This window comes from Canis aureus, chromosome 12 (assembly GCF_053574225.1).
Source record: "Canis aureus isolate CA01 chromosome 12, VMU_Caureus_v.1.0, whole genome shotgun sequence".
Lineage (NCBI taxonomy): Eukaryota > Metazoa > Chordata > Mammalia > Carnivora > Canidae > Canis > Canis aureus.
The window spans coordinates 55,771,398-55,783,867 of record NC_135622.1 but is presented as its reverse complement, the minus strand read 5'-3'; positions in this window follow the sequence as shown (position 1 = coordinate 55,783,867).

Genomic DNA, 12,470 nt, shown 5'->3' with positions numbered 1-12,470 from the left:
GAGAGCTTCTGAGGGCAAATTTCTCATTTCCCTCAATTCACAGGATTGATGACTGTTTTAGGGTTGTTAGCTCACGAGACTGTGAACCTTCCAAGAGGCAGAGGTCAGTGCGTTTCATCTCGGTATGTCCCAAACCTACTACCTAGCCTGGAAAATATTTGTTAAATAGATAAATGATTGAATAGCTTGGTTTCTAGCCCATAGCATAATATTTCTCATGCTGTGATTCTCAGACCACCTGCATCAGCGTGTCCTTGGGGAGGCTGTTAAAACTGGGAGGTTCTGAGCCCCACCTCAGACCTACAGCATCTCTTGGGTAGGGCTCTGATATCTGCATGACTAGTAAGCTCCGCAGGTAATTATAGTCACGTTGGTGTAAGAATCACCTGCTACATCAGATCGAAGCAAGGAAAGGCGCCCAAAGAGAAACACTGGCCTAGAATGGAGGGCCTGATGGGTGACTAGGGAGAAAGTGGGCTTTCAGAACCACTGTGTGACAGAGCTTTCTCTTGGGTCACCCTGATAGTCTAATAGATAGTTATAGTAGTGACACTGCATCCTTAAGAAAAGTTTTGTTTTGTTTTGTTTTTCAGATTTACTTATTTTGGAGGGAGAGTGCACAGTAGGGAGGGGCAGAGGGAGAGGGAGAGAGAGAGAGAATCTCAAGCAGACATCCTTTTGAGCCTGGAGCCTGACACCAGACTCCATTCCAGGGCCCTGAGATCATGACCAGGGCCAAGATCAAGAGTCCAATGCTCAACTGACTGAGCCCCCCAGAAAAGTTTGAACCTCTAGTCAGCAATCTTTCCCAAGAAGGAGGAGTAGTGTATCAATCATTTTAGGAATATTTCCCCCCAAAATGGAAAGGTTAAACTCTCAAAAACTGAAGAATAAACAAATGGATTATTTGGAAAATTAACTCAGACACAAAAAGCCATGGGCAAACTTCACAGGGAAGAGCACTAGCTCTGACATGGATACTGAGTTCATTTTAGGCAGTTCATTTTTGCCTTGCCGTACTCACCAGCTGGCCTCACTGGATGCATCAAACAGAGAAAGTGTCCAGGAAGAGGAGAGAACTCACGATAAGTGTGTTCGGTTCACATTTGCAGGGCTACTGAATGGATACTGCAGGGTGTTTGGAGCCTGGAGGGCCTGTGCTCCCATCTCATGTCCCACTCTCATGCACTCTGGGTCCTTGAGTATTTCTTTCTCCGCCTTTAAATTGGGGGGTGATGTGTTAGTTATGCAGTTGGTATGCTTGGTCATACTAAAATCCCAGGCACTTTACATGCATTATTACTAAAGAAATTGCTGCTATTCCCGGATGGAAAAGTGAGATTGAAAGAGGGCGGGACTTTCCCACCATTGCCTAGATAGCAATTGATCCCAAGTTGGTTGTGCTAATGGGTGTAACAGAGCTGCTGTCTGGTGGGATATCAATGAATTTATATCCTTCCTTTCCTATTGCTAACAGGATTCTAAAGCATAAAACATAATGCGAGCAACACCTCGGATCTCTCTGGAATTGTGCTTTTGGCTTCACCACACAAGCAGCCAGCATCTCTCCTGGTTTCTCTCCATCTGGAAATATTAAATATCTGTCTCAGGGTGCAGGTGACTGACATGGTGGGAAGGGCCAGCTGTTGAAAGATTGACCCCAAAGGTGACCAGGATCAAAGTGGATGTGGGCTTTGTAGATCAAAGGCGTTGCCTCCCTCCACGGAGTGACCCGGAGAGCCAAAGTCAGGGCAGCTGGCAAGCCCAGGCTGCTGGAACATTGCGCTCCCATCAGTTCATGTTCTAATTAGGCAGCCAAGTGCATCAGCTAAGGCTTCTGGGTGGTCTGAGTGGGACTCTCCAGTTGCTAACCATTGCTGAGCTCTGACGGGAGGTCTCGAGGCATGCAGAATGGCGGTGGGGCCCAGACAGGGAAACAAAGATCCTACCCTTCAGACAGTGCAGTCGGCTCCCAGCCCGGTGGTCATTATGGTTGTGGAGACTTCTGTTGTCCTCAGGAGCCTGTTTTGAATTAGCTGGTGGTTTCACAAGTCAGGCTTAAAGAAGAGGTGCTCAGAACCCCCCAAACCACTTTGACCTCATGGCACTGGTTGGCTGGCCTCAACGGAGAGCATGACTTTTTAGAGGTCTGTGCTGTTTTAGGCATTGGCTCAGGGCTCCCACAATAATGCAGAGGAAATAATAATTAAAACTTTGGTTCTTGAGTGTTTATTAAATACCAACGTTCTGCATGTCACTCAGATCCTCACAAAATCCTGCTGATGGATATGGATTATTCCAGTTTTATAGAGAATGACATTGGGACTCAGAAAGATGAAATGCCTTTCACAAGGGCACATAGCTCAGGGTTAGAGGTTCAAGGGCTTAGATCAATCATTTGGACTCCAAACCTTCATTTGTTATCTGGTGCCGCAAGAACAATGTGTGATGCACAGCCATAAATCCTCAGAGAAAAACAACCACTGACATTTATTTTTGCTTACCAGTCTAGAGGCAACATGGGAAGTTCTACTCATTTGGAACAGGATCCGCTGATCAGGACTGCATTCATTCCTGGGTCTTTGGTCAGCTGGTGGGTGGGCTGGTACAGCTTTATTTTGGTTGGTGTTGTCTGGGAAGACCCATTTCCCATACCACATGGCCTCTCAGCCTCCAGCATGCCAGCCTGAGCTTGTTCTCTGGGAATGGCAGGGGTCCATGATCAAGACCTTGAGTGAGCAGGCCTGGGTGTCAAATTGTCATTCTATACGTCTAACTTATCTCGATGAACCAACACAAGGTAGAGTATTGGGTTGATATTTGTTTTGAATACTGTGTTGAATCTGTTTGGTAGAATATTTAAGTGTTGAAAAATAGATCTCATCTCTAGGTGGGAGGAGCTCTGAAGTCACACTTGTAAAGAAGTTGTTTGGATGTAGACGGGCCATTAATATTGGGCCCTTCATGTACTTTAACCCCAAAACTGTGCTCTTGCCCCATGCCAGCAATGCTGAATTTTGTACATTTCTTCTGCTTTTAGTAAAGGAGTAGGAACTTCAATGTTGCCTTTTCCTTGGTTTAAGTATATGTATACTTAAGTTGGGAGATGGATAATAAAATTCTCCATATAATATCAAATATATTCTTACATAATCAAAACCTAATGGGAAATGGAAGACATTGAGGCATGTAATTCTTTACAGTTACTTGGTTTTAGGTTTACAGGTTAGGACTTTTCAGATCACAGATACATTGCGATGAACCCTAACTGATTTTTAACATAAATGCAAAGTCCTGTTTGGTACTTTGGAATGTTACCTGTTTCCTAACAGGTCCACTCTGCCCTGTGCACATTGCACCCCCCACCCACCCCACCGGGGCCTCCTTCCTCCAGTCACAATTGATTTGTTTCTCCCCAATGATGTCTGATATTCATCATCTCCATGTTTCTGCACATACTCTTCCTTTCATCGAGGTGTCTTCCTGTCTTAGTTCTTAACCACCTCCTGTTTACTGGTCACATGGCAAGGGGACCCTTTCCTGTGCACTCACACTGGAGTCAGCTCTGAACACCTTGCTGCATTTTCTGGGCTTAAACCCATCTCTACACTGTGAGCTCCCTGGGGACAGCTTTCATCACTCTATTTCTAGTGGCCAGCACAGTCACAGTGGGTAAAGAACAGTTACTTATCAAATCAATGGACATATAAATAAACTATCCACCTGCTTTCAATGCTACTTAATATTTGAAGAAATGACTTTTATAAATAGTTTTTAATTTCATAACTCCTTGTGCCATTTTTGCAATTAAAATTATACTTTCCATGGTCATTCCTTCACATGACAGTTTCAAGGGGACTTCTGTAATAGTCACATGGGTTGAGTTGGCGGAAAGCCATGTAGGTTAAAGAGAGACACCTTCATCTGAGGAAACAAAGCTTTGAGCCCTATAATATGGCTCCAGATCCACAAGCTCTGTCAGAGCTCAATGGAACGTTGTTATGAGCTGTTTCCAGAATTCCTTCCATCCCCAGCTTCCTTCTGTTTGTCCCATCTCCTGAACACTTGGGTTATTGGCTTTCCACTCTGGAACACGGCCAGCACCCAAACTGGGTGTGTAGCTTGAAGAATGAGGGTGTGTGAAGCATTTCAACAAATAGTCCCATCTTGAAGGGTTTACTGATGAAATAGGGTGTAGCGAAGGGTGTCAAGGATACAAGGAAGAGAAACCAAATGAACAAGTACTGAGTTTTAAAATAATTCATGTAGCTTTATATGAAGATTTATGCACACACATTATTGTCTAAGTATAGTATGTATGTATGCGTGTACATATTTTATGCATTTTACATATAAATGTATTTCAAATTATGCATTTATCTCTCTGCTTTGTATATGTATGTATCTATGTACATCTCTATATGTATATGCATCTGAACATGTACATAAGTGTATACTTACATATATATTGGACAAACATATTACATACATAGCATGCACTAAGCGTGCCTAGTTCTGATTAGCTTCCTACATAGAGTTATAGCAAAGCTCATTCATTCGCATGAATATACATAAATTCTGCATGCACAAATGTGTAATACTTTATAAACATGTACTTATTTGTGTGCATATTTTTGTATGATGTACCTATCTCTGATTATTCATATGGGTAAGCAGGCGTACACGTTTTTCTACGTATGCCGATAGACACACATTTGCATGTAGCTTTATCAAGTCCTAGATTTAAAATATGTAACATGGGTATTTTTGTACAAAAAATATATTATGGAGGAAACTCAAGACTGTGTTTAATAATTTTTTTTATTTCCAAGAGTGTCTGGGAAAGTATTTTGCATAGAGTAGGCACTCATGAATATCTCTGTTGATTATATCTTTCAAAAGAAACTGCATTACTGTGAAGCTAATGCTAATTACTGGAACAAATAAACCTAAAATTTCAGTGGGACACTGGAGATGTAGGTCCTATCCTGCTCCTTGGTGAAGCTCATTTCCTTTTCTTGGATTTGGTTTGTTCCTCTTTAACATGAGGGTGTTGCATGAAACAGCTCCAGATTCTTTGTTAGTGATTACATGCTTTGCCTTTTTATTTTTGGCAATCTTTAAATGGACAGCCAGACTCAGCCTTGCAACGCTTTTAGAAATAGAGTAGCATGGACAATGAGAGAAGAACTCTGAAGTGCAATTTCTTTTGCAGACTCTTATTTGCGATTAGTGAGTTCTTGAACAATCCTGCTGAAGACAGTGACCAATTCAACTGCAGTTCCTGAGGTTTTTGATGGAAAGAGGTCTTAAAAGAACCAACCATGGACATTCACTAACTTGCTGTTGTGCCAAATTCTGTGTTGTTGGAGGAATGTAGATACAAAGAGGCAGGAGAAAGGTGATTCCATTCCTATGAAGTCACTTACTAGGTCCTTTTAGAAAGCCACCTGGATTTTTCTCATATGTCAGATAAAGATTATGGTAGTGCTCTACCTACACATGGAGATTTGGCACAAGAAAGAAATGAGATTGTCCATAAGCTTTATAAGATTCCAAGTGATTTTGTTGAGATGATGATGATAATTGACATCTGCTGTTCAGGTTTATAAAATGTAGTAGTGAGGCAAGGCAAATACTTTCAGGAAGTGACTAGAACAATGGTAAACCTCAAATACAAGTGACTTCAGTCTTCTGGAATAATAACAAATGCTGGGCAGAGGCTTTAAGGTCATGATAAGAGAGAATGCCATGGGATCCATGGCCAAGGAAGGCTTCTCAAGGAATCCTGGGTTGATCTGTGCCTTGAGACTTGGAGATTTTCATCCATGGGGAAGTGAAGATACAGTGAAACCCAGAGAGTGAGTTCTCAGGCACCTTGACAGTCTGGTATCCACTCGGACACCTAGACTGAGTTTATCAGAGATGCTGGCTGCAGAAGCCTCTGGAAGATTTTGGGCTAGACCAAGGGTTCTTGATTTCTGGTCTATGAACTCTCCAAGAGGTCTAGGGATAGAATTTGGGAGTTTGTAAGTATAGATGGGAAAAATCACATCATTGTTTTCACTAATTTTTCAGCTAAAATTTAGCATGTCCTTTAATTATGAATGTAGGAGATAAATCATAGTCATATTTACAGTACCTAGAAAATCAATAGATATCACATTTATTTTTATATCCTATTACAGATGTTGTAGATGTCTAGAAATTCATACCCATTGCAACTTCAGAATTCTTTTTTTTTTTTTTTCAACTTCAGAATTCTGATATGTACTAGGTTGCCATTAGATTTTTAAGATGTAGGCAGCCCGGGTGACTCAGCGGTTTAGCACTGCCTTCAGCCCAGGGCACGATCCTGGAGACCGGGGATCAAGTCACATGTCAGGCTCCCCGCATGGAGCTTGCTTTGCCCTCTGCCTGTGTCTCTGCCTCTCTCTCTCTCTCTGTATGTGTGTGTGTCTCATAAAAAATAAATAAAATTTTTTAAATAAAAAAAAAGATTTTTAAAATGTAGTATGTTAAAGAAACAAATATTAACCATATCATACATTTATTTTAATATGAATACATGTATTCCAACATAACCGATTTCCTTTAAAATCCTTGTCTGTTTTTTTTTTTTCCCCTTTTAAAATATTCCAAGAATGGATTCAAAGATTCCACCACACTGCTAAAGGAAGTTCATGGCATGGAAATAGTTAAAGCACCCTGGACAAGACAAAAAAAGATATGCAACATGACCAAGGACCAGCTGAACCATAAGTCAGACTTGGGCTTGAATTGTGACATCAGAGCAGTGATGCTGGGCATTAGGTACTAGGAGGTGGGCAAGAATGGGATGGGAGGGAAATGATAGCAGCAGAAGCTAGATATTGGGACTGAGAAAGGATCGGGAGAGAAAAGCATGGGATCATTGATTCAGATTAGTGCTTGGACAGGACCAGTGAGACTAAAAAGCTAAAAAACCTTCATTATATTTGGTACAGCACTAATTACAACATCGAGGCCAACCTGACTGAGTAGATGTCAGGTGCTAGGTTAAGAATTTTACACGAGTAAACTCATTTAACTCTGACAAGCCCCGAAGCTCAGAGAGGTTAATTAAGTTGGCCACAGTCATGCAAGTAGAAAGCAAGGGTTTAAACCCAGGGAGTCATACATACACTGGGGCTTATTAAAAGAACACAAAATAGGCATCATTCATTATAAGCAAAACACAGAGTCAATCCCAGAAGGCTGGAGCCCAGGGTCCATTTCTTATGAGAGAGAGGCCCCAGCAACATTTTTCAACTCCACATGCAGGAAACTATGTCCTGATTCATCCCTTATTTATAAAGGGGAAGAGGTTACAGCCAAACAAAGGGGCAAGCACAATCCCACTTGTGGAAACAGGCAGGGACATTGGAGTCTCTGAGTTGGTGGAATGTACTGGGCATTTTGAGCCTTTCCTCAGCAGAGCCACTTTCTGACATTTCATTGGGTGCTTTCCCTGAGTCACTGTCAGGAGCGCTGAAGCATCCTATGCAAATCCAGAGAGTTCTTAATTGGAGTTGACCACAAGAAGCCCCAATTAACTCTGTGGGGGGCAAAATGAGGAAGGAGGTTCTATGAGGTCCTATGATGATCACTTTGTAACCCCTTTAAAAAACAAAACAAATAAAACAGCAACAGAAAAAAAACAAAACAAAACCGTTAGACTAGAGTGCATATTTCAAATCAAGCAGCTAACTCCTCTCTTCTGTTTTCTCTTTAAAGTTTAAGACAGTGTGAGTTGGTGGTGAAAATGGCACCCAGATCCCACCAACCCTCCTTCCAAGCAAAGCAGAAGAGAAAGGAATTCCCAGGATCCTTCTTATCCAGAGAGGTGGGGAACTCAGGCTAAGGTGTGGACATTCCCAGAGATAGGGAGGACTAGTAAAGTCTCAAGGTCTCTATCAAACTTTACTAGACACTTGAATTCTTTCTACAGCGTGTTTTATGACCAGAGATGAAAGCACATTTATTTGAATTATTTAGATGTCATACAAGTTGCTTTTTCTAAAGGTGGCCCAGTGTATGCTAGACTCTATCCCTACAGCACTTCCTCCACCATGTGAATTCGTATTTCTCTCACATAGCTCCGCTTTAGTGCTGTGATGCAAAAATAATTTTAAATCATTTTAAAATAATTTTAACAGTGATGGCAGAACGAGTTTGTGAATAATTCGATGAACTAGTTGAGCAGTCAAGGGAAGTCCTACAAATCTCCTCCCTTCCTGTCCCATCCCCTCCATTTCCTTAATTACTAATATTTTTAGTTTTTTCAGGTCTTACTGGATCAAACACAAAACGTAAGCAATGTTAGTTCAAATATTGTGTAATTTAATCCCATAATGGATGTGAATTTTTACTCTCATGGCCTAGGGTGTGGCATTTATTAGGTTCATTTTTTGGGGGGAGGGGCATGTACTCTATGCTTTCATTTAATCTTCATAATGACTATATGGATAGATATCATCTCAGTTTTACAGATAAGAAAAGTAGAACTCAAGACTAAGAGTCCTGCGTGAGAACATCCACCCGAGTAAATGTGAAAGCCAGGTTTCAAATGCAGGTTAACTTCTCTCAAAATCTACACTCCTTACACTGCTATACTCTATCTACCTCTTAGATAATTTACCACGTTATTTAATAATGCTTACTTATTTGCTTCCTATAGGATTTTGGTGTCCTTATGTACAGAGAATATAACTTATTCACATGTGAGTACTCTACGTCTGGCAGAATCCTTGTGTGCAAAGTGAACACTTAGTAAATAAATGAATGGATCATCAAATGAATAAAAATAAGCATGATTACTTCATTTAGTCTTCTGAATACTCTATGTATTAAAGAAAAACTGGAGAATCCGTTACTTTCCTAGATACACGTGTTTGAATAAGATAAGCAAGGCTAACTACATGGAGAGTTGCAGGATTTTACCAGAGATGATGACGGGATGGTTAGAATCTGTTGTTTTCTGTCTTAAGGCAAACCAGGTGATCAATCAGATGAGATGAGAGAGGATTCTTGGAAAAGGGATCTGAGAGGATGCTGAGGTCAAAGAGAGGATGTAGAAGTTGAACCATGGTTCACACAAGAACTGGGAATGACTCCAAAGGAAAGGAATTCCAAAAGAAATGAATTTATTTCAATATCCTTAGAATTCCATTGCACTATATGAGCAATATTTGGAGAAAGGACAGAAGGGAGAAAGGGAAACATAAAGCTATGTTCTCCTTAGATATTCTTTGTTAGACAGTGGAATATCTGGAATGAGAACTAGATGTTGAGTCGGAAAGACGGGTTCAAAACCTGTACTCTGACATTTATTAGCTGTAGGTCAACCACTCAATATGTCTAAAACTTTGTCATCTGAAAAATGTCTAAAATTTCATTTCTCTCTGCCATTTTTAAGATGGATAATATTCATCTTAAAATTGAGTGAAAATTAAATGAGATACTCATCATGAACATGTCTAGCATAGTGTCAGCCACATACTAAATGTTCTGAATGTGTTTATATAGATAGCCAAGAAAAGCTCTGCTCTTCCTAAAACAGCAAGAAAGATTGGACCTTCTGTGTCCCCAGTGATCAAAAGTCGAATCGCCTTGGCAAAAGGCTAATGTGAAACAAATGTAGATGAGAAATAGATTTTGTTAAGCAAGCTCTGTTCTTGAGGGAGTGTGGGGGTGCCTTTTAAATCCCTTCCCACCTGCATCCAACACAGGTCCTCAGAGGGGTGGTGATAGCCTGGACAATGTACAAGAGACAAACATGGAAAGATAAAAAAGATGAGCCCCAGTTCTCTAAGAAATTATAACCTGGTGAGTCATGCAAATATTTAGTGGGTGTTTTTATACATTTGGGAGGGTGTTGGACATGCCCAATTATATGATCAGATACCTAATGTATTGTTGAGTTTCTTCTCCATTGTAAGTACTTCCACATATATTTTATCATTCAGTTTTCACTGAAACATTGCATGCTGTAATGTCTATCCATGTATTTAGATGCCAAACATGGAAACTCAGAGATTAGATAATGGTTTCCAGTTATAAAATTAGAGAGCAATTAAACACTTTGAAAATTAAAAATCCTTTCTGTATGTAAAGGGTAATGGTGAAGCATACCAACACCAAACTAGGAAAGTATTATTAATATTATTCAGTTGATTTGGGGAAGTAAGTATTTCCTAAATGTTCTCATTGGAAATCATAAAATGACAAAATTAAATAAAAAATAAGACAGAAAGACAGAAAGAAGGAAGAGAGATTAAAACTTTATAATTAACTGGAACTAGGGAATGTGAACCTCAACAATAATAGTTTTAAAACCATTATTTTATATTAAGTAGTCTTTCATTTGAAATTATCTATTCTGACATGATACCATGTTTAAATTGATTCCATATTCCCTACCTCTCTTCATAAACCATAAATTCCTCACTTATGACATCTTTATTTTGATTCTTATTTCAAGCACATTTTTCAAGATCACAGATGTTCTGGTTTTTAAGATCTTTTATCATGAGAATCATTTCATTGTTGTTGTCTTTAGCACGGTGACTTTGCTGGAGATAGAAAAGAATTGGGTCATACAAATTTCCTTTCAAATCTCTGTAGAATTTTTTTCTTAATTGTATGCTAGTTTCTAATATTGCTGAAGCAATGTCTGGATCAGAAGAATTTAATCTCCTTTTTTAGTAATCTCAGTCTAGAAACTTGATTTGTGGTATGCTTCTTTATCCTTGAAGTTTACTAATTTGATCAAAGTATGCCTTGATCTGCTTCCCCCCCCTTCAATACCATGAATATTAGTATATTATAGATGGTATAGTAAAATCCAACAATGTCTTGCAAAAATAAAAACATTAATTCTCACTATCTGATCAGACCATTGGTTTGTGGCTTTTCTATGGGTCAGTTGACCGCTGCTGGCTCAGGCTTACCTCCCAGCCCTGAGCAGGACACGTGGCCTGGAATCCAGGCTAAAATAACCTCAGTACCTGGAGCATGTCTTTCTTAGAAAGGAGGTTAGAAGTTCAAAATGGTGACTGACATGTGATGCTTCTTCAGACCTTGGCTTGGAATAACCTATGTTCTTAAGGGTCAGAGCAAGTCCTACAGGCAACCTTAAAGTCAATGAGGTGGAGAAGTATTCTAAGAGTATAGAGATAGGAGTGGGTGGGGAGGATTTGAGTCTTCTTTTATTTCAAGAAATGTATACTCACACACATACATAATATATATTATCTTTAGAATTTTTTTCTAATTTCTTCTGTGATCTCTTTTTTTTTTAAGATTTTATTTATTTTTTATTTATTCACGAGAGGCAGAGAGAGAGAGAGAGAGAGAGAGAGAGAGAGAGGCAGAGACAGAGAGAGAGAAGCAGGCTCCATGCAGGGAGCCTGACGTGGGACTCGATCCCGGGTCTCCAGGATCACGCCCTGGGCTGAAGGTGGCGCTAAACCGCTGGGCCACTGGGGCTGCCCTGTAATCTCTTCCAGATCTTGGTTAAGAAGATATCCAGTGGATCTCCAGGGGCTGGTCTTCATGTCTGCCTGTTACCTTTGATTATTGTTTATTTATCTTTCCTTCCCTTTCTCTGCCATTTTCAAGGCTGAAGCAACTACAAAATAAATCATTGAATAGACAAAATTGAGAGTTGTGAATATCAAGAAGTAGCAGGCAAATTTGTCATTATTTTCCAATGGAAGATATAAAAATCTTCAACTTAAAAATTGAAGAGGAGCAACTGAACATGTTTTATAAAGCTTTGGTTGTTGTAAGTTTGTTGGTAACAAAATACCTACAAATTTATAAGTTTAATCTTAGCAATGATAATGATGTGGTAAATGACCACAGTTACAGTAACATTGAAACATGACACAACTAGATATTAGCTTAAATACAAGTATTTGTAGTCTATATGAACAAAAATGTCAACCTTTTCAGATAGATGTACAGAAAATTTGAAAACATGGTTCTTGCAATCTCAACATTGTAAAGCTGCTCATTCTCTCTAAACTAATTTTTATATTCAACCTAATGGAAATAAGAATTTTAATGAAATAGAAATTTTCTTTTAAATTATTCTGGAAGAATACACCGATTAAAATGCTTAACACGTTTTTGGAAATGTAAGGAAAATGATAGAAGATGCCCCACCAAATCTTTAAACCTAACAGAACACCATTGCAATGAACTAATTTTGGTTGTTGACTTGGGAGTTCACCAACAACTCAATGAAACTGAGTAAGGAATCCTGAAAGCTACACATGTTATGGGGTTGAACGGGTCATAATGGTGGTATACACATCGATAATCAGGAAATACCTTCAGGACAACTAACCTTGAGGAGGATTTGGAAGAGGAACAGACCTTTGTTCTCAACTCATTGTAATGTATGTAATAAATTCAAATTTTAATTAAGTTCATTTAAAAAATCA